Genomic DNA, 23,944 nt, shown 5'->3' with positions numbered 1-23,944 from the left:
ATAAAAAAGGAAATCAGTTGATTCCTCGATCGTTTGAACGAGTTCTTTGAAATGGAAGGGGGGTCTTGTAATAATAATGAGCTGCGTATGCATCAAAAGACGATTACAAATATGTAAAAATATCCGACTGAGATGAGTGTCATCGCTTTTCCAATTCTTTTTTTGTGTTTCCTCGACAGACACGTCGACGAGATTTCGTGAAAGAAAAACAAAATAGTCGGATGGAATATACTAAGAAGTTGATGACATTTTTTGATTGGCACCGTTGTATCATTTGAATGAACTGGGGGGGGGGGGGCATAGCTCTGCTGGAATTTGTAGGAGGAGGAGGTGAGGTTATCCAGTGCGTTCGATGCTCTGGAAGATGTTTCTCTGCTGCTGGCTGCACGCGCTTATACACACAAGAGTCACACACGTGTGTGTGTCTTGTCGGCGGGAGGATTTTGTGTGTGTATACAAGGGAAAGGGAGAGAGGGTGGTTTTAAGGGGGTGGGGGGAGAAGAGAGAAAAGGGAGGAAGTCGATGATGGTAATTCACTTGGTGGAAAACAGCGATCTGCTTTCAGACTCTCCGGGCCCCCGCTCGGAGTCGGTTTGCTACTTTTTTTCCCTCCTCCCAGTGCATCCCGATCCGGAGAGATCCGGGAGGCAGAGTGGAAGAGAGAGAGAGAGAGATGGAAACAAGTCAAATTCCCCTCCCACCCCACCCCCTATACTCTGTACATGTATATGTATTCCACGATAGAGTCTGCGCTTTATTTACTTATCGAAACTATTTTTCTATTAGAAATCCTTTTGGCGATATCGGTCGTAAATAGTTGCGATCCGCTTTCCTCCTGAAAATTCATTTTTTCGGAATGATAATGGATGATATAATATTATCGACAAAATTGGCGGCCAAAAATGACGATAAGATAACATGTGTATTTTATACTATGTGTGGAAGAATAAAAAGTTGAGGGAATATTCCAACAATGGGAGAAAATAGGATGGTGGAAAATCAGATGGATGTGCCCGGTGCCAGTTCTCCCACGCGTGAACGCTCCGCAAAATCCAACATGTCCGCTCCTCCTCCTCCTCCGTCTCGTCGTTTCTGCTGCCGTTCCAACCGGCTGTAAACTCTTGTCTTTCTCTTCTCTGTCTGCGATGTGTGTGTGTACAATAATACAAATGTACGGAGCTAGACCCCCGACTCCTGTTGACGCAGCTGTTCGGGATCCAGCCTCATCAGCACACACACACTGCTGTGCCGAGTCTACACAGCAGAGAAACGGGAGAAAATATGAATCAGTGCAAACAATCGACTCTCTTGTCACACACACACACAAACTAGAATAATAATTCTCCAGCAACGCCCTGAGGTCGAATATTGTCGATAGTCTATTCTTATTTCCAGATGATGACGCAATCAGATTAACTGGAATTATGAATTTGAATGTTCTTTTTTTTTTCAGAATTTCAAAAACATTCGAGTTATTTGTATACGTCCTATCAATCTAATAGTTAAGAATGAATGAGTCTCATTTTATTCAGATGATATTTATCCTATTTTGTCTGATGTGAATGTTGTTTGTTTTGCGTCGCACATCTCGCCAATCGTAAATAATACAAACAAGTCGGCTGTTTAAATGTGTGTGTGTGTGCGGCAATCAATCGGATTGATTGATTCCGGCCTATCTGATATAAACCCAAACCAGACATACATACATACATACATAGAGCTATGACGACCGGAAAAGGGAAATGTATCTAGGGAACTGGGTGCACAATGTCTGTAGCTGTATACACACTTGTACACATGACTAGTAGTAATAATCATAATAGGATTCATACACAGTCGACGGATGGATGGAGGGGTTGATGATGATCATATCGGATGAATAAAAAGGGGAGGGGGGATTGCTGCCACTGCCAAGTGGTGTGTGTGTGTGTCTGCGTAGTACATTTGACATTGATTCGATGAATAAATAGAAATCGATGAATCGTGAATAACCTGCCCGTTTTTATATATAGAGGGCCGTCCAGGAGCCAGTGCATCCAACGCATATGTCGTCTTTTTCGTGATGGTGGCGCTCACCTTTTCAGATATAGACACACTGGTCCGGCTGGGTCCCGGCTCCTGAGCGGCACCGATCGGGTGGAACGAAAGAGAGAGAGAGAGAGGGAGGGTCTATCCACCCCATTTTCTTGTTTGCAGGAGGGGTTGGTGGGCGACTCTGAAATCACACCATATGCGAGTCATATATAGACGAGAGTTCTGCTCTAATGCTCCTTTTGACGGGAAAGCGCATGGGCCGACATCATATAGTCCGTCTGTCTTTTTTTTTACTTTCCTTCTCATTGATTCCGCACGCTCCCCCTCGTTTCAATCCGCCCGACATTCAATAACGCCCGACTCCTCCGCACATCAGCCGAGTTATTCAACAGTTACGCAAGACGTTATATCAATGCAGTTCAAAGGATCAAATTGATAAGCCCCCGCCCCTTTCCCAATTGATTATTAAAATTGCCCTTAATTGTTAACGCCTCTTGCATTGGCTGTTTTGAACCTTTAACGTGTCCTGCTGATTATTCATTTCCGCTTGATGTTCCCAATGAATTTCAGCATTTCTGCCTCTCCGACTGGCGGCTCCATTTGTTCGATAGGCCAACAGTTTTCCAGAGTTTCTATTTTGATTCTCCCCAGCCAAAATAATAATAAAAAAGAAACTCCAATGAAATATTGATTGATCTGGATAGCGAGCTCCGAAATAACCGGACTGAATTCACAGTAGACACACACACACACACACAGGACATCAATATAAATGGCGACTGTGGATATAACAGAGCTGCGACTGGATGTTCATATTCCCCTGCGGTGACACTGTCACACACATCCAGCAGCTATCCTCCAGCAGCTTGTCTACAGACGAGCTGGAAACTTTATAGTGTTTCTCTCGCGAGAGTTTGTGTGCCAGCCATTCTCTCTCTCTCTCTCTCCCCTACCGTGCATTGTTACTCTCATCTATATGCATTCCCCCATCAACCTATAAATGATCAAGTGCTGCACCCAAACTTTTTGAAATTATTTGTCAGCTTTTTTTTTGTCTTAATAAAGTTTAATGGAGGTTGGTTTAGTTTTTATTTGAGAAAATTCCTCCCGGTTGTTGTCCTATTCGTAACGGCAGGTGGGTGTCGATCTATAAGAAACTTTTTTGCCTATCCATTAAGAGAATATCCGATTTTGTAAGGAGACCCGATATAGTACACAAGCTCGGAGTGTGGATGTACTATAGTTGTACCTCTAGAGATTGTGATTCGTTTTGAGTTTATTGATCATTCACAAACTGAGCCAGCACACGTCAGATATTCTCCGAAAAGCCGAAAGTGGCGGAGAGTTGGATTGTCAAGCTGAAAGTTCGTTAGAAATTTGTTGAAGGAGAGTGTCTTGTTGGGTAGGTCACCGTTGCTAGTGGGTCTTGGAGGGTCTTATTGTGGCAGTCTTAAAGTAACAATCTGCGTTCTGCGTGTCATTAAAGTAACGATTTGCAAAAATTTTACTTTTCAGGATAACTTGATGAGAAAAAACTACAAGAAAACCCGACGCTTTTGTCGTTTTTGAGCGGTTTGGATTGAGGGGGGTCGATTTTTCATCATTTCTATCGTTTTCTTAAAGAAGGCTAATTAGAAGTTTAGTGTCGTTCAAAGTTTCGAAAGAAAATTGCATAAACGTGGCTGTCGTGTCAAATTTCGGGGCGTCTCTTTATGAAATCGCTTAATACACTTTCCATGCTGTTTAGAAGGTAAATGAAACTAATGATACACATAGAATGATTATAGGAACTTAAATAGAAAAGTTAAACCTGTTCTAAATTAGTGAAATGTTAGTCTATCAAAGCATGGCAGTTGTTTTGCACTATTATGTGTAACCTATTCTATTTTTGCAGATTCGAGGTCTGAGCCAGCCATCATAACTACACAATATGCAAGTTTTACTGGTACTGGTGTTGACCAGTGTCATCAGCAACAATCACAGCATCATCACTTGGGTAATGATTCAATTTCATTACTTTTATTCACCTGTGACCTGCCAGATATTTGAATGATGCATGTCTTGCATAAATTCACTAATTCAGTGTATTGCATGGAAACCTAAAACTAACCTGTTCTTAACAGTAAGTGTTTACCTACTGTACTATTTTATTTTATTTCCTTACTTTTTTTTCTGTCAATATTTTTTTCGTAATCCATTTTTTTATTTTTCATTTAGATCAGCTTTAAATATACTCGTGTTGATGCGAGTGTGGGGGTATTCACAGGGCGCCCTTTTCCCTATCCCCAACTGGTGGATTCAACTTCTCAGCTGATGGATGGATTACTTGTGGATGCCTGGTTGTGGATTTCCCGGACTTTAAGGTAGGACAAATGCAATTTCTATTCTTCCTTCCCTTTGCTATTTGATGGCGTTGATTCTAAATTGTTACAGAGTAGCGAATATTCGTCAGCTAGGCGGTTGACTGCAACTGTTTTCTCTTGCCAACTTTGTTGAATTGGTTAAGAGTTCATTCAAATAATTCAATTGTAAAACGACTGCAGATCAGGCTTGTTTTTTCGTACGCCTATCAGAGGAACGCGGTTTTTGTATCGATGAAATTTTCATTTTTGCTCCGACGTCAATTGTCATTGACGTTGCTAAATCATATCTGTCAGTTTTGTTCAAACTGACAGATATTTTTGTTTGTTTCTTGTCAGAATGATTACCGATCGCTTTTTTTGTTGAAGACTTTCTTCCGGTTTGTCCATTTGTTGACGTGACTCATTCAGGCGGATATTGCGTAGTCCATTCAAAAATTTCAAACAAGCCGCTCCAGCACAGTCTCGAATTGATAAGCGATTGGACGTTTGCGGCTGTGGCGGCGGCGTCGGCGACGGCGGGTTTACGAGTTTGGATTTGTTTGTAATTCATTTGAGCGCCATTTTCGAACGTCAAAAGCTCGACAGCCGTAGAAATAAGTGTGGCAGGTGTTTGTGGGAGTATATTAAAGTTTCTCTCTAATATATCCCGCACACATTATTATTACACACACACACACGTGATGGTGGCGGTAGTGGGCGGGAGCTATGTATATCTAGACCGACCCCATTGAATATACACAACATCCATTTTTTTTTTTTTTAATATAACAGAGAAGGGGGGGGGGGAGTTGAATGGATTGAGTCACCTTCTGTTTGATCTAGCCAAGTAGAGAAAGATTCGTGCGAGACGATTATGTTCCGCTGGTCTGACGTCAAACCCCTCCATTTCCTTGTTTTTGTTTCGTTGCGCACAGGATGAATCCTGCCGAATCCATTGGATTTCTCCGATTCCACCTCGGCATCATCCATTAACCAAGTCTGTTGCGCAATCAATCCATTCCCCTCCATCCCCCCACTCTTTCTATTTACGGTTCTTCTGCAGTTGGGTTGTTGTCATTGCCCCCGCGCATTATAGGCTCTGTCATTACACATCCCCCCCATTTATAAGGTGCCTTGTAATTATTCAATACTTTCGATAATAGTCTGATGTAATTCAAGCTCCATATATCCCTTTCGTTTTCAAGGGCGTGGCTCTGCTCTGCTCTCTACTCCAAATCCGCCCATAGTGTCAGACAGACTCACTTTAGGCCCTCACCTTTTCAATCGACTAATACACACAGGAAATGGGATATGATGAGCTTCTTCTAATAGGAAATAGGGGGAAAAAGGGGAGGTCCTACAATTGCATCAGGAGCACCAGCAGCAGCAGCACTGACAATGTTATAGAGAGAAGAAATCTCTGGAAATCTCAACTTTGTTGTGTTGTATATATATTTATTTAGGGTGGATGGAAGAAGAAAAAAAAAAGGGAGTCGCAATGTTTTTGTATTTGTATACAGGGGAGGAGGAGGAGGAGGGGACGCCTATAAATACCGGCGCCATCTGTGCCGAATTGACCTCCTGTTGCGTATGAGGCCAATGAATAAATACTAGCGGGAGGGTTGTGGTGGTGTTCTTTTGCTCCTGTGTGTCTGTTGTGTTTTGCCAGTCCTGGAAAAATATAATCTCACCTTTGACCCAGGGTTGTGCTGTGCTGTGCTGTGCTGTGCTGTGCTGGATCTCTTATCTTTATGACATGGCCTTACATAGTATACGTACATAAACAACACAACCGCGTATATATATATATATGTAGACAACAGGAGGGGCCGTCTGTATAACATTCGTCATCGATAAATCTCGATAATAATCCATCGCGATGGATTTATTTCATTTTCCAACCAGGAGGAGAATAATAAGAGTCTACATCCTGATGATGATGATGCTCTTTTCTGTTTTTCCTTTTTTGGGGGTTTTTAGCTACTGGGAGAGAGAGAGAGAGAGACCCCCTGTCCAGCAGATGATGATGCAACCCCCCACCCTTGCTCATAGTTATCCCTCTTTCCCCTCTTCCCAGCAGCACGAAAGCCAATCAATAAAAATGTGAAACTGGGAAAAACAGAAATAAAAAAAAAAGACTCTGGCGCTTGTGTAATGATTTAGACTTTGGTTACACAAATCTATTTTTATACATGTGCATACGCCATCATTCCGGTTTTGATCTATTAAAAAAAAGTTGCACACCCCTCGTGGAATCAAAATTGTCCCCCTTTTGCGGTTGATATCGATGCGCTCGTGTAATAATAAGACATTGAACGATGGCATTTAAAAATGATACTGGTCCAATCTCAGCGGGAGCAGGAAATGCCTGTTATTTTCATCGGCCATATTACATGCAGTATAAGTTGGATGTATTATTTATACACGTAGAGTCGACCAGTTTTTCTTGTCTATTCGATCGCCCAGAAAATGTCATCCAGCGCAGCAGCTGCTGCTGAGTTGCTCGTTTTGTTTTCTGCTCGGCTAGGCGACGATGACTGGGGCTGGTGGTTATCAAAATGACGCAACTTTTGGCTTTGTGGAAAGGAATACAAGAAAAAAAGGGGAAACGAGAGAAGAGAAAGAAAAAGAAGACGTAGATAATAACCAAGAAAAAAAAAAGGTTCCGGTTTATTCCGCCAGATAAAACAAAGGGAAACCACACAGAACTCAAACAAAAGAGTCGCCTATTATCCAGAAGTTGGGCGACCTACATGTGATGTCAAACAATCAATCGGCCTTGGCGATATTTAACATTAATTCCATTTAAATTCAATCCGATATTTTCCATCCATTTCAACCCCCCCCCCCCCCCTTCCCAGCACTGCTGTTAAATCCTCCACTTGGAGTGGGCACACGCGACAGAATTTACCTAGCACTCGAAAAGCGACTGCCGCCCGCTACTGCTGGCCTAATACATATTCATATAAACGGCAAATAAAACGGCATCTCTCTATTCTCTCCGTCATAAAGCCCCCCTCTCCCCCCTTCTATGTGTATACATCTCGTGAAATATTATTGCAGAAAGAGGAGAGAGACTCTCAGCACGTAGACGTTTTTCGAATAAGTGGCCCAGCAGTGGGGCGCGTGCTGCTGGTCGCGATAGGTTTCGAGTGGGCCCCAACGACGCACACAAGTCTACATGCAAGTACACACGTAGGCTCTATAGAAATGGCCGGCACAGTTGCTGCTGGCCCAAGTCCCGGCACGTGAACAAATATCGAGAAGAACGCCCGTCAACGTTAGTGGAGATGATTACGTCACGCCAGGCCGCACCAATTTTGGAAAGGGGGGGGGCGAAATTTCGAATCAAAATCGACGGTTCAACCGGGTGGAAATCGCGCAGGTGCGATCGCACTATGTATATACACACATAGTATATTCAGTATATAATATTATTCGTTTGATAGTAACACATCTAGTCGCGTGACTCTTTTGTTTCAATTGTCATCGGGACTCGTTTGTCTCTTTCCTTCCCCCACCTGGCCGCAGCACGTTCAAACGGGACACGGGTTGTCCAGGTGCCGACTGAAATTACGGGATTTTTTTTTTCCTTTTTTAAATTATTCATTTGGGGTTTGTTTGTTTTTTTGCGTATTATTCGACACGAGTTACTTGTCGATTTCACGGACTGATTACCCGCCAACGGACAGGGTCTACTAATAAGAAACGAGCCCGTCGTCCCAGTCACAATAACAACGATCCGTCGCACCATAGATCGGCCGTGTTGATTATGATATATCAAACTTCATATATAGACAATAATATACTAAATCGCTAGAGAAATTTCAATTTTTTAATAAAAGGGAAAAATTATTTTTTTTTTTTCAAGTTTTTTTGGGTTGAGAATTAAAAATGTACCGCGGGAGAGGAAAAAACCGGATTGATGTCCCAGACTGTGGCCGTCGTCGTCTTTTGTTTCGAGTTATGTGATGGGAAAAAAAAAGGAAAGAAAGAAGGGTCCTCCTCTCTGCTGCGCACAGCCATTACTATGGATCCATCGGTACAACATGTTGCGTTATATTATTTCTATTTCATTGTATTGAAATTCCCCAGCAGCAGCAGCAGCAGCAGCAGCAGCAAGTCGCTCTTTCATTTCAACTTTATTTTCCCCTTTGGCTTATCAGTTTTTTTTTGGTGAGTCGAACACGAAGAAAATTGAACCGGATCCTTTTATATTCATTCCCCCTTCACTCTGTTGTCGTCGTCGTCGCCTATTCGTCTCCGCGTCTGACATATTCAAAGACACACACAGAGAGAAACGCTTTTTTGTATTTCATTTTTGACTGGGAAAAAGATTTTCGTTTCTAAATTCACGGCATATGATGGCAGCGACCTTTTAAAAAGCTGCTGGTGTTATCCTTGGCGTCTAGCTCAGACAAATTCCGCCATTTCCTGACTCTGCATCAATGTGTCGATCCGCTCTCGATTAAATGCGCGTATTTTGGCATTTTTTCAAATGCAACGCGGGTCATTATTGAACGACGGCGGTAGAAGCGGCAGATTTTCTTCTTTTCAAAATCAAAAAAAGGCGCGAGTCAATATTGAATTTGAAAGAAAAGAAAATGAAAAATTGAAGGAAAAAGAACTCGCGGCGCTCTATGGCGATTTGTTTGTTTGCTTCACCTACATATTTATTTGTAAACGTTTTCTTTTCGGGGAACCAGCGCAGAGTTGTGTGTACGGAACGTGCTCGGCCGTGTCGGGAAGAATTTTTTCTTTCTTATTTTTCCCTTTTTTATTGTTTATCGACGTCATCTGACAGAAGAGAAAACGGCGTGGGCTGTTTTGATGCCTCATCTTATTTTTATTTTTATTTTTTTTTTAAAAACCTCCTCCCCGCCCGCCCTGCGATTAGCCAAAAGAGTCTAATCAATATAGATCCGAACGTATGAGAGAAACAGACAGACAGACGGCAGAGAAACGCCCAAGATTTCTCATCATCATCGGCAGGTGTCACGCAGAAGTAATCATCATTTTCATTCGATTGATTTGAATTTATTATTTTCCCTTAGTTTTCCCCTCTACGTCTACCTGTAGAATATACATAGCCGGACAGTATGTGCATACGCACGTCACCAATAAGTCAATATTTGCCTCAAATGTCACTGATAAAATATTCAAAAACGTTCGCCGCCGCCCCGGTCACAGTGACACTCTTCTCTATATCTATCGGGGGTGGACTATCGCCTGTGTATCCCGATGGGCTGTTTGGGTTCTCTCATATACCCAAATGTCCATTTCCACCTCTGCGGTATGTAGAAGATGTGTAACCCCATGTGTTTGCCTTGTATATTTGCCTATTGGTGTGCCCGTCGTGTGGGTTTTATCGACTGGGGAAAAAACTTTTTTTTCCAAAACAGTATCTCTTCTTTCTCTCTATCTATCTATCTTGCACGGCACCTACTTCATCGTGACACTTTAGCCACCAATCGGAAGACGTGGAATTTGGACTTTGACGTTGGCCAAAGACAAGAACCGAAATTCAATCGAAGGCCACACAGCCCAGCTAGTCTATACAATGTGAGAATAAGGGCGTGTTTACCATCACTGCAAGAAAAGAGCATATCGATTTACTCTTTTTAAATTTTGGGTAGACCCCCCTCCTACTCTTGTAGTGTATAGTATAGTAGATCTCGTTTCACCCGAGAGAACGAGAGAGAGAGGAACAGACGGGAGCAAAAGGAGACCCTCGCAAATCCTATCCATGTCCTGGCTGCTGCTGGACGTCAAAAATCTAGACGAAAGTGGATGACAGCAGCAGCAGCATTCCCAACTCAAGCTATATAGTAGCAGCAGCAGCAGCAGAGAGATAGAATTTTAATCGATTGGATCTGCGACCAGATATAATGCAATAAAACAGCACATATATCACGAGAGTGATGGAAAGCCAGTTCAGTTTCTCCTCAGCTGGCATCTCGCATTTATAATGATTGAGGAGATTTGCATAGAATGGCGCGTGTGTGCGCGCATCAAAGCCTCTCTCTCTCTGTGATGTTCGGTCAGTCTGTGTTGAAAAGCTGATTTGATCATCAGCCCAACGGTGAGACTTTCTTCCCTCGGGCCAGTCTCTATAGCACACGCTGAAATCCCGTTGGTGCATTTATCTATAGAAAAAGGGGGGGGGGGGCGCTTTCACTAATATATAGAACCGACGTAGTATCCTATTTATAGAGTGCTGCCATCCGAGCAACGCACGGCACACACCTCGACATTTCTCTTTTTTTCTTCCGGACACACCTGCTGGCTGGCTGGTTGTATTGTCTCACTACAAAATATGGGGAAATAGAGTTAGTTGAACGTGCTGATGACGACCTTTGACCTGCCACTCATCACTTTGACAAAGACCAGCAGGTAGTAGAGTCCTTCCCCCCTTCATATTTAGGCTGATTTGAGACTGTTGAGCTGCTGGGTGTTCTTCTTCTTCTTCTTCTTCTTTGGCCGTCAAGTTTTTGACGTGGAATTTTGTCGGACCCAATTGGGGGTTAGCAGCTCTATGGGGGTATGTGCTGTTTAACGTCTAGTTAAGAAACTGGGGGGAAACATCTGGAGAGAGCCAAAGGTCTCTTTAAAGAAAGAAAGAAAGAAAGAAATAGAAGGCCGCTGACTATTGGATTTCTTTTAACTGGCTCTCAAAAGCTGCTGGGAAACTGTGGTCTATTGGGACTTGGGAGACTAGAGCAAAGTCAAAACACCAACACATCAAACAGGAGGGTGAAATGGGAAGACAGCGGGAGCAGCGTATATATTATACATATATACAAGTCTACATCATATGCATGGCGCAGTTTTTAGTATTTAAGGACACGCGACGCCCGCCCGCCCGCCTAATATTTGTGCGTTTATATTTAGTCAGTCACGCACTTGAACTATAAATAATAACAGAGTAGTAGTAGTTGTAGTAGTACGTGCGCTAGATTATTATGAACTCCTGTTTTTCTTCTTTTTTCCCCTTTGATGTCCAACTGTCGACCAAATTTATTTTGGTACCGTTTGATTTTTTGAAAATTTTTAGGCGGGAAAAAATATGACGATTCAATTATTCAAAAGGTCTCAGTTCAATTTGGGTGTTTTTCCTTTTTTTTTTTAAAACTTTATTGAATTCAAGTGTATAGCCTATTAAGACCACCCACTTGTCCGGGGGGTGTCTAATGTTGCCAATATTTCACGCTGGACACGGTCATATCCATCCCCCCCCCCTCGGTTCTATATTGATGCCCAGTGATAATCGAAAGGGAAAAGAAATAAAAGACATAACCGATCGATGGATGTATACGATCGTGATGGACGTTAGGAGGGGTTCGGCCAGACGGAACAAACAAGGCCGAAACAATCATCAATAAAGAAAAAAAAAACACATAAAAATGATGGAAAGGGAATCGTATAGGAGGAACCAGTAGACAGCGGAAGCTTTTAACGTTTTGGACGGCCAGTATACTATATACCTATAGACGTGCTGCTGGTATAGCACAAGACGAACCCCCAACCAACTCTCCAACAAAAAAACAAAAAATGGAACATCAGCCCCCGAAAGAAATAAAAAAAAAAGATGTAGGCGCTTTTTCTTATAAGGAAAGGGGGCCAATAACATCTCCTACTACTACCCCCTACCACAGCAGGGGTTGGGGGCAACAACAAAAAAGGAAGAGATGTGCAGCTCCTGTATACTTGTATGAGACCCCTCCACTTCACTCGAGACATATAGATGTCTTTTATCCCCCCCCCATATTCTTATACATTGTCTATAGAGCTCTTATATATGTAGGCCTTGTATACTGTGTTGTTGGGGGGTGCCAAAAAACAAGATCGACTCCTCCCCGTTACTCTTCTATTTTTTTGGGGTGGGGTCGCCATTATACAGATCGATGGGGGGCTATAATACACAGTATTTATTTTATTATTATTGATATTTATTTATATGGACAGATGATGGTCTAATTTCTGTTCAGACTTTCTTCGGTGGGTGTAGTAAGAATTATTGAGTGTCGAGACGTCCAAGGCGCTTCAATTGGAGACGGGCGTCGTCAATTAGTGGCAAAACGTTCCGGTTCGACTCCCCCCTCTCTTGCGACCCATCCATCCGTTACAACAATTCCAGCGGAGTGGAAATACGAGAGAATGTGTATAATGGCTGGAGGAAGAAAACAAGACGCCCAATATGTTTGAATTTTTTTTTCCCCCGTCGCCGTTTAGGCTTCTGTGAGAGTTATAAGCTTCTTGTTTCCCATCCGGTCGATGCGGATGAATTGTCGCCATCGACTGGTGGGTGCCGTAACGGGCGACAAGAGACACCGGATATGGGCCGTCGCCACTTGCCAAACGTTTTAAAATGTCAAATGGATAATTATTGTACAATATATAGGAAATGTATAGATTTTGACAAGGAGTAACACTTTCACCTGGGTCGGATATTTGGGGGGATCCATTCAGGAGCTGATTGGCTCCTGAATTGTCTATTCAAATCCCTGCCGCCCGTTTGCATTGGACAATTTGCGACACATCCGCTTGATGCCATTTCCCGTCTATTACGTCAAATGCTGCCGCGGCCTATTCCATTTCATAGCCCGTCTATAGGAGACACATACTCCTACTAATAATAGAGTCAAAAAATTGAATATTGTATGTGCAGACAGGGAGCCCGCCGCCGACTTTCTGTCGACTTTTCGACTTGTGATGGAACTGCGCCGAGTTGCTGTGTGCTGCTATGGCCAGTCATATATTATACACGGCATATTATGTTGTCGGAGTTTCAAGTCTCCCCGACACAGACAGAAGGAAAAGGAAAAAAAGATTCTGGATCTTGTCGGGCCAAACGTCTGGACGTTTTTTTTTTTTTTTGAAACAGGCAAAACCCATAGCCGCCCGTCCGTCCGCCCTATAGTAGATGCTGTCTGAGGAACAGTTGCGAGCAATAGACTCCCAAAAAGTTGCTGCTGCTGCTGCTGGGATATCGCGCCCGTCTCTCTCCGGCAGCAGTTCAACTTTTAAAAAAGATAAAAAGAGGCTCTGCTCTCACTCGGCCCTCAGCAGCCCAATAGTTTGTCGTCGTAATATGGCGCGGGGGGAGGAGGAGGAGGAGGAACACAGGCCCACCACCACCACCACCCAGCAGATCCCGACGTTATAAGGCGAGTGGGGGGACATTGTCGTCCGCGCTCCGGTGGCGACGGTGAAAAGACAACCGCAAACCGCGAAGAATATTTATTGTGCCAGTTGACCCTAATATAATCATTTTTCCATGGGGAGCTCATAGACTATATCTGTTTTAATTTCATAAAATTCTCATTTCCGAATTGAATTATGTCAAATGTCGACAATTTCTCAATCATTGTTCCAAGACAAAAGGGAGGAGTATCTTTTTCTTTCCAGGCGACATTTTTTATCCGTCTATATAATGTTAAGAGGAGAGAAGGCTGTACCAATAGCATGTCCAAGTGCTGGCGCCCAACCGTCGCCAACCTTCTTGGTTAACTTTTTTTGTCTTTGGGAGGGTGATGTATATAACTTTGGCCGTGCTGCTGCTGCTGCTGCTGTTTGGTGAACTCCTCCAACTGATCTTGTTGGGTGATGGCGACCATCTCAGACATAGGCCCATAACACATATCCAGCAGACACCCAGCAGCACACACACACACACACAAAAAAGAATAGTTATACTATGCCCAGTTCCGCCGATGTGGCGACCCGACGGACGGACGGACTAAATAGCGGCGCCCCCCACCCTACGGGGATATATTATATTGAAGGGGCTAATAGTGTCTCGCCACACTTATAGGCTATACACACACACACACTCTTATAATAGCGCATCTAGACATTTATTTCTTCCCTTTCTCTCTCAGCTTGAGGTCTATTACGTCAGGTATTTTCTTTTTATCCGGTAATGGGGGTCTATACGGGGGTATATAGAATCTATATAATATGTAGAACAGGCAGCCGTTTTTATTCATTGATGTCTGCTGTATAGACTTGTGAAGGAGAGAAAAATGAGAAAAGGTTTTTATCGTGTCGAAAAAAAAGGAACAAAATGGAGAAGGTCTAAAGTGATCAGAGCCATTTGTTTTTTCGTCCTTTGATTGTCTGTGTGTCTCTCCGATGCGTGTGTGTGTGTGGATTCAGACCTGTATTGTACCCCCTATATAGGCCCAGCACTATTTTGATTGTGTCTTTTATATTTTATACCGATACACGTGTGTATATACAAGAAGCTATTAAGAGACTGTCGCCCGGTTCTATTTTTATCTCGATAGACTTTTTTCTTCTTCTTCCCGTCTTTAAATGTGTACAAATGATGAGCCAGTCGGCCCACCTGACGATTTGTCTGAGCCTACACTAAATGCCTGTATAATGTCCATGCTCCATACTAATAGGGCCTCCCTAAAACGCTGATTAGTCTGGTCTAGTATAGATTTATATATTCCTGATGGCCAATACGTAAGCCTACTACATATCGTCTTCAGAAAGAGTGGGTCTATACACCGGAGTGGGACGCCTGTTGTTTCATATCGATTTCTCTTGTTGTATATAAGCACGTTTGAAATAGGCTAGACGTGAAATCACTTCAGACATTCAGAGTGTGGGCATTATTCAAAAAAATACAAAAAAGACCTGACCTGATTGTATTTGTTACAGCACTTTGAATCCCAATCCTGTCAGGATTCGATGGCGCCATAAACGACATGCTGGCAACCAAATTTTGACTCCCGTCGCCTGAATGTTTCGAATATTATTCCGTTGCGCAACAGCAGCTTCTTCCTATTCCTACACTGATGTGCTGCTGCTCCTGAGTGTACATCAAATCCCTTCATTATTTGAAATAATTAAGGAAATTTATTGATAGGCCATTTTGATTCCAGTAGAATCTGATACCAGGGGCTGCAAATATGAATGAAATGTAACATCAGGGCCAATATTTCATACAACATCCGTCGATAAAGTTACCGAGACAAGTAACAACGCAAGTAGTCTATTTGGTGTTGTGTTTTTTCAGAGTTGAAAACAGAGTTTCCCCTGGTTATATAGCTCTCTTCTTGTTGTCTACATCTTCTTCCAGCTTGTGTGTGTGTGTGTAGGCTTCGACAATATCCCCCATCGAAGGCAACAACAAAAACAGAGAAGTCGTCGTCGTCGTCGTCGCCGAAGTCTTTTCCGAGATATTTACGAGCCTGGGTGGCGGACAATGACAGGGCAAAAGCCCAAATAGACACACACAGTACAACTACACACAACATATACACGTCTATATAGAAGCGGATATATATCTAATGTCGTCGTCTGGGCCGGTCGTAACCGCCGCCGTCCGCCACGCCAAAAAATTTCCAGGAAACACACAAGAAAAAAAAAACAAAAACATCATCTTCGACATCTACTAGGAGCAGCAGCTGTGCCGAAAGAGAACCCTGGGCGCATCTATCTCTTTAGCTGGAGACTGTGATGTCCGTTTGTGCTGAACTGATGACGCCATTGGCTCTTGTATACGCCGTCAGCCAGTTGAGCCTCTCTGTCTCTTTGCTGGGGCTGGCGCAACACAAACGGGCGGCCGGCGCCGAAGCTTTTACGTGTACATCACGACACTGTGTCTGCTGTCGGACGGACCGTGTTGTCGTCTACCAATGTCTATACTCTTCTTCTTCTTCTTCTTTTCTCTTCTATTTGTGTGTGTGTGGTTTATAGACGCAGGAAGGCCAGCACACGAATGGTGGTAGTATATAACACACATAGGGGGTGGGTTATTTTTTTTTTTCGCCTGACTAACAACAGCACGACATCAGCTGCATAGATGTGTGTGTGTGTGTGACACTTTATGTAACATGCAGTCTCAGCGACCAACTGGCCATTGTGAGGTCGTCGTTCGGTCGCGCCTGGATCAGTTCAGATAGCAGTTAATATATTTTATATGTACAGAAAAGTCCATCAGCAATCATCTATTTAGCCTCGATGGCGACAGTCTTCTCTCTTTCTATAGTCTGTTTCTTTTTTTTCTTTTTTGAAATTGATTGTCGATTTCAATCAAATGGAGGAGATAATAATAGGTACTTATATTCATTGGCAAATCGCCAGACGTTTGTGTGTCTATAAATATATTATATAGATGGCGAAATGGAATTTAGATATCGAAAGATTATTACAGGGGGGTCTGGCTATTAATAGTTTGGATTCAGTAACCTCGCGGGCGGTCGTGAATAATCCCGTCAAAGAATGGCTGACGCTGCTGTGTGTATTTATATGTGCGTCATATAGGCCGCCTCTAGACAGTGTGTTGGCTTTATATTGATTCAATAATCCGCAAGGCTAGGTTATTTTATTTTATTTTATTTCCTTTCTTCTGTATATCAATAGATAGCGGGAGGCTAAATACATTAGAAAGCACTGTGTACACCCACACAATGGCGCACACCTATTAGGCGATTATGGTCGGGATTAAGTCAGCGCTGCATTGGAGGTGGAAAATTTGGAAGGAATGTTTGAAAACTATTTGATTCTAGCTGAATGGCTACGAGAAATGTTTGAAATGTTTGATTTAATTGTTTATTCTCTCTTGGATTCTGAGAGGAGGCAGGTCGATTTTTAAAATATGTTTCGATCGATATCTTATCTGATTGGCTAATTAGAATATTGGTGTCGTCTGCTTCATTGTCTTTTTTTGGAGGGAAACAGTAGTACAGTACGTTACGAACATGTGGTCTTCTCGTGAAATCTGGTCGAGGTTCTTTATGGAATAGTTTAATACACATTCCATGCTGTTTAGCAGGTAAATTAAACTAAGAAATGTAGTAGAATGATCATGTGAAGTTAAATAGAAGAGTTAAACTTGTTCAAAATTGTGTGAAATGTTAGTTCATGATTAGCATTAATGATGAAAGTCCTCTATCAATGCATGGCACTTTGTTTAAACTATTTGTATAACCCTTTATTTTGTGCAGATGTGAGGCCTGAGCCAGACATTACCACAAGATATGCATGTTTCGATTGTGCTGGACATGTCACCAGCAATAATCTCAGTGTCATCCCTTGGGTAATGTTATTTCGATACTTTTATCAACCTGTGACCTTTTACCTTTTAGATATTTTAGTGACCAATGACTTTTATTACATGCAAACCTTAAATTCTCCCATTTATTAAAGTACGATTACCCCATGGTCTCATTATCAACTATTACCAATGTGAAGTTGTTATTTCTGTCAATCTTTTTCGTAACTCATTTTTCTTTTTTCATTCAGATAAACAGCATCCCGTTTAGTTGGAGAAACTACCAATGCCGGCCATGTTACGAATCTATTCTTCCCCTTTCTTTAAATGTCCTCGTGTACACCCATGTGAGTGTGGATGTATTCACGAGGGCCCCCTTTTTCCTATCCCCGACTGGTGGATTCAACTTCTCAGCGTGAATCACTTGTGGATGCCTGGCTGTGGATTTCCCGGACTTTAAGGTAGGACAAATGCAATTTCTATTCTTCCTTCTCTTTGCTATTTGATGGCGTTGATTATTAATTGTTACGGAGTAGTGATTATTCGTGAGCTAGGTACTTGACTGCAACTGTTTTCTCTTGCCAACTTTGTTGACTCAGTCAGGGTCCATTCAAATAATTCAATTGTCAAACGACTGCAGATCAGGCCCGGTTTTTCCTACCTCACTACTTTATCTGTGGGTAGAAACAATCGAATTCATTTGAACTTTACACAATTGAAGCAAAGTGCAACCTAGAAATGTTTGATGACACGCCACACACCGGCACCCGTAACGTGTTCCTCGTTGTGTGCATAGAGAAATGTCCCAAAAATAGCACTCGGCCATGTTTGTTGGTTTATTTGACTATGAAATTGAAACGTCGTGTCTTTCCTCTTTATTTCTTTTTCAAAAGCGGCAATTTGCCAGACTTATTTGGCCCTGCCTAGTCGCTTTAAAATAAAACAATAGCCAATAAACGTAAAACTCTGTTTATTACGTGGTTATATAATATGGGTGGAACGACCACCCGCCGTTTCATTCCAACATTTCAAATCATTTTTCAAATCATTTCATATTCAACGTGTATATAGCTGCGGGCGAGATTCAAAGGGGAGCAGGTGTGATCGATCATAAGAGCGTACTTGTGTACACGCTGAAGCCGAACGTGTATGAACTGCTGCGAAAGCGAACCCCCCTTTTTCACCCACGCATTTATTTCCCGAATTGTTGTCTCTCCTGCCCGAACAATTGGCTAATTATCGATATAGATTCCGGCTGTATGAAGCAGCCATCCATCGAGCACTCGACAAAGTCCGTCAAAAAGAGGCGGAAGGCCCTATACACGATCCATTGTCCACACTATGCGGCGGCTGCTGCGGTGGCTGCTGCTGCTGCTGGATGGGAACCTTTATTCGTACAGGATATAATAATCTAACCCTTTTTGATATATAGGCACATATTTTGTGCCCGTCACACACGTCCGTCCCCCTTTTCCTGTAGGTTTCAAGAGGTGAAAATGCCAAGTGAACCGGAGGGAGAGCAAAAGGATTGCGCCGAGTTTTAGTTGCGGTACATTTTCAGTTATGGGTGGGAGTTGGGGGGTGATTGAATTCGATGCGGTCGGGAAAAGAGGGACAAAACCGGTGCGGTCGCAGCACTTTTTCGATATGAATCGACAGCGGCCGGCGGTAAAAAGAATCAAACGCGTCTATAGGCGTCCTACTGATGGGGGGACGGACAGACTCTCTTTTTGCGTGGGGTGCGGAAGTGGCAGTCAACGCCGGCACGTGACTCTCGGCCGATCGGCACGCGACTTGGACGCCCGTTTCCGATCGGGCCGGCCGGCCCAAGCGCTAGGGCTTAGCTGCCTCACGGATGGGAGCTGGAATATTAATAATAATTCAGTTGACTGTTCGTATTGCCACCTTGTCCTCTTGCCAGCATGCTAGAAATTCGACGTGGACAACTGGAACCGCCTTTTTACATATGCGCCCAATATCCATCAAAGTCACATCGCGTAGGCCTTTTTGTACAGCCGTTCCAGCAGAGTCATCCAGCAGTTGCAACTCTTGTAGCAAATTTCTTTTTGTATCGCGCCATAATGGACTCGGGTCGATTGTCTTGGCTGTCGTCGCCTTCGTGTTTCAAATGTGACGGTGATGGTTACGGCACGCGTTCAGCCACGGCCATTGAAGCAACACGTGACCAATCGGTTAATTAGATCCCTTTTTTCCTTCCTTCCTAATATGCTGATGTTATTTTTCTTGATAGACTTTGACGTTGTTTATATGCCAGTTCGGTTTGATGGATGGACAGCACACTGTAGACACCACAAAGCATACGTCGTGCGGTCGGAATATGTTTTGAGGAGGGTAAGTGGAGCTGTTTACCAGAGTCTGTCCGGCGGAGTCCTCGGAAGAGATGACTGGAAGGATTATTGACAGTCTCTGACCTCCTTGTGACACTTTTTCTCCTTCTTCTTCTATCCACACACACACGTAGGCCGGTGACGTCGACACGTCTCATATTCCATAAAAACTGTCGCTCTTCTTATTTTTACTGTCTATTATTGGGGAGTAAATGAATATCTGCAGCTCCTAGGGCGAGCGTCCAGGAGTTGGAAGGAAATATAGACATGGAGGAGCGTGTCACACGATAGTCTGAGAAGGAGCGCCGCTCGCTTCCGAGATCCAATTACCTTGCAGCTTCCCCCCAAAATGATTCGATCCCCCTGCTATAGCTGGACGACTAAATATTGACGTTACTAGAGAGTAGAGAGATGAAATACACCCTCCCCTTTTGAATATATCGCGCTGCAATTATCACTTGACGTGTTGGGGCCCTGCTGGGGGCCATTCGAATGTGCCAAAATAATAAAATGTAAAAAATAAAAAAGGGTTTTTTCTTACCTGATGACCTCCCGTTGTGACCCTTGACCCCCCAACCGTCCAAACTAATGACTCTTTATAGTTCAAAAAAATGAAGAAGAGGTCTATCTATATATTTTGTCACTTGTTGTCCATCAACTGCCATTCTTTTCGATAGAGGCTGCTGGGCCGTGCCTTTTATATCCTTTTGGCTTTTGCCATCAAGCTCGACAACTCTTGTGTACATGTACAGTACCCACCAGCCTCTCTCTCTTTTTATAAGCCGGTAGTAGTCTTCATCCAACAAAAGATGATGCACCAATAGGGACAAACCACAAAGAGCAAAAAGCCATCATGTCTGTAGTTATACTACTGCTCTGTACAGCACAGCGAGTTCAGGTCAAATCCTTTCCTATTGTCTCTTTTTTTTATTTTACTAGTTCTTTCCTATTGTGTGAATCCTCTTTCCTATGTACACACTAGTACGCTGGAAAAGGGAATCAAAATAAAGATTGTTCCTTTTTGATCGTTTTTGGTGTTCTGCTGCGGAGGTGGAGGACACTGATGGCGGAATCAGATCCGCTTTCTTTTGCGACTCTTTTCATTCGCGTGCTGTGTGTGCGATGCCAACTAGTAACCAGCCATATCTGTACTACTATGTACTGTGGCCCCCCTCCTTTTATTATTTTATTTTTTGGGGTCCCCCATCTGATTTCTTTTTTTTTTTCAGGAGGGAAGAAATTCTTTTCTTGACAGCCAAAAGAAGAACCTTCTTCTTCTTTTCGCATAGAATGTCGATAACAAAATGTCGATAGTCCATCCGTCAAAAATGTACATATGAAAAAAGAAGGTTTTTGACTGCTGCTAAAGTTACAGTCCTGTGGTTAGTCGCTGGTTGAATTTTTTGAAATTTTGAATTTGGCGGGGAAGAACACTCGGCGTGATTATTAGCATTTCATCTATAGGATAATGTAAATCTGTTTCTGTTGGAAACGGGTATATGCACAGCCCGTTGTTTTATAATACGACGGTGACACGACCGGATATGCTAATGCGTCGTCCAATGTATAGGATCCAACAAATAAATGGGAAAAAGATGCTGGTCGCATTGTGGTTGGTTGGCAGCCGTCCACCAGCTTTTATCCATATTTATTTGATGAATATTATACATGAAACATCAAGTCACGCCCATTTCTTTTATTCTTTCTTCGATATAAAAAAGAATAATAATGATTTGATTTATCCGAATTTATCCGGGCGAGTTTAGATTTGGTTGTTCACTACCATCATGGCACACAACATTCGTGCGCACTTTTTTTTTTTCGGAAAAATTTATTCAAAATAATAATTAATTTTGAATTATTTTTTCGTGGGGTGGAAAAAAAATTGGTCGGTGATGGGCCCGGTGCTGGACTGGACGTCAGCGAAAGCCCCCGTCATCCAACAGACAATTTGACATGCAGTTGTCTGATAAGGAAAAAGAAGAAGGAAAAACGAAAAACGAAAAAAAAAAAGAAAAATAGTGGCGGCGGCCGAGCGCAACCTACGAGGTTGTGTGTGTGTGTGTGTGTACGACGGGCGGGCGGGCGGCGGTCAGGCGGCGCTAGCCGAACAGAGCACTCGATGGAAGCTTTTTCTTCTTCTTCTTCTTCTTCATTTTACATCAGCAGCAGAGCGGCGAGCTCTATAGTACATTTCCATGGCAACAACACGAACACACACACACACACATATATAAAAAGAGAGAGAGAAAAAAAGCTATGGGAATGACTTTTTTTATTCTTATTCCAGCCCCTCCAATTTCTATTTTTTCTTTCTCCTTTTTTCCTATTTTTCTTTTTTGGGTATGTATACCTTTATACTTCTTATTTCGGCCCATCAGCTGATCTGTCCCTTCCGGCCAGGATTTTGACTTAAAACTCTCCCATCAGCTGTCAAATGTTGAGATGCCCATAGCATTTAGAAATATAGAGATATAGATATTCCGGTTGAATTCTAGGCTAGAGATGTAGATTTTCTTCTTTTATCAATATTTCTACGCACAGATATAAATTATTTTCTTCTAGTCTACTCTTGAACTAGGGTGTACTGGGGGTATATAGACTGTTGGATACAGCATGTGCTGCTAGTCAAGTCAATCCAATGTACAGGAAGAAAAAAAGATTTTTTCTTTTCTTTTTGTCTTTAAGAAAAATGTTTTTTTCCAAATCACTTTAGAATATTAGATATGGTAAAATTCTGGGTCTGATCTTGTCTGTACACAGCTGATGTTGCTGCGGATTAACTTCCATCATCCGGCAGCAGAAGCCAGCAGCAACTGTCTTCCACCATTGATGTGCGTATGTAGGGAAACTGGACTGATGTTTAGACTGCTGATCGGCTAATCTCTCCTTTCAATGGCCATCTCTTTTTTTCTTCTTCTCCGGTATGTGCATACGGAATTATAGAGGAGGAAATCGAAGAGAGCACGTGTCTCCATCCGTCATATTTTTTTAGAAATAGAGTCGACTCTAAATATTGTTGTATATATATTAATATTATTATTACCCTAACTGACACATGGCGCCTTTATTTCAACTGATTGATCAACATTTCAAATCATCACAGATTTTTCATCTCTCCAATATTATATAGACCTTCCGACACACACATTTGTCCATACCATCCTCGAAAGTAGTTGTAATCTATTTAGGCTAATTATCGAAATAATATTTCTTTGCAGGTATATTCTATTCAATCAAAAAAGGGGGACAAGAGATTAAGAACAGGATTGTCTAAATGTTTGATGTGATCGGCAGTAGCTCAGAGAGAGGACGTATGGCTAACGTACTATTAAGAATATATAATAATAGATGGAATGTACAGGAGTATCGAATGCGACGTGTGTGTGTGTGTAAAGGCAATAGATCATTATAGACATCAAGGATAGGATAAATATTATATCGGATAGATACAAAAGCAAAAGGGAGAGAGATCCGGTTGAGAGAGAAAGAGAAAAGAAATTGATCAATAACTAGCACGCCCGCCCCTCGCCATCACAATCGATTATCGATCCCTTTTTTTTTTTCTCTCGTTGGAATGCTGTTTAATAGTCTATATAGCAGCTAGAGCCTATAGTCTAGTAGATATATATATTTTACAGACGTTTATTTCTTTTATAAGAGTTCGAGTGAAGCCAATGGTGCTGCTGGGACGGCAACCACCACCACCGTATACATACCCCAGCACTTTGATCGATCGATCGATCTGCTCTGCTGCTGCTGCTGCTGCTGCTGCTGCTGCTGTTTTAGTAAATAAAGTCCTTATCTTTTCTTTTTCTGCCTTTCTTCTATTGTTTAGACCAATTGGCCGGCCTTGTGTTTATTATTATTCTTATTCTTATTATTCTTCACGTCGTAATCCATAAGAATATGGCGGGATATATAGGCCGTCGTGACAATCCCGCCAGTCTTTTCCCAGAAACGGCATAACAAACATAGCGAGGACAAGTGCTGTATATACGTACGTATATATAAATCTCGTCAATCAGGAATGATATTAGAGTTGTCTCTTGCTTTTTTTTGGGTATATTGCGTCTTGATTATTCCGGCGCAGTTGTTTAATATGCCATTACAAAAATGCTGCTTTCAACTTTTTCTATCCCTGATGAAATGCCGACGAGCTTTTAAATTCAATTTGATAACGACATTTGAACTTGGCGCCAAAAAAAAAA

At 42.5% G+C, this 23,944-nt stretch overlaps 2 protein-coding genes across 5 annotated transcripts in view; one reads left to right on the top strand and one right to left on the bottom strand.

Moving 5' to 3' along the window:
- LOC124314208 (RPII140-upstream gene protein-like) overlaps positions 1-23,944 on the bottom strand; it is a 105,151-nt gene that overhangs the window by 35,458 nt on the left and 45,749 nt on the right. The window lies entirely within an intron of this gene.
- LOC124314033 overlaps positions 3,933-23,944 on the top strand; it is a 41,608-nt gene continuing 21,596 nt past the window's right edge. For 3 of the 4 annotated variants that reach the window (XM_046779004.1, XM_046779005.1, XM_046779002.1), the window contains exons 1-2: positions 3,933-4,030; positions 4,252-4,397. The gene's annotated coding sequence lies outside the window, so the exon portion shown is untranslated. Of the gene's footprint in view, positions 4,031-4,251; positions 4,398-17,826; positions 17,847-23,944 lie in introns of those variants that run through there. The other variant, XM_046779003.1, reaches the window with a different exon arrangement.

This window comes from Daphnia pulicaria, chromosome 10 (assembly GCF_021234035.1).
Source record: "Daphnia pulicaria isolate SC F1-1A chromosome 10, SC_F0-13Bv2, whole genome shotgun sequence".
In the NCBI taxonomy this organism is placed as follows: domain Eukaryota; kingdom Metazoa; phylum Arthropoda; class Branchiopoda; order Diplostraca; family Daphniidae; genus Daphnia; species Daphnia pulicaria.
This window is presented reverse-complemented; position numbering and strand designations above follow the sequence as displayed.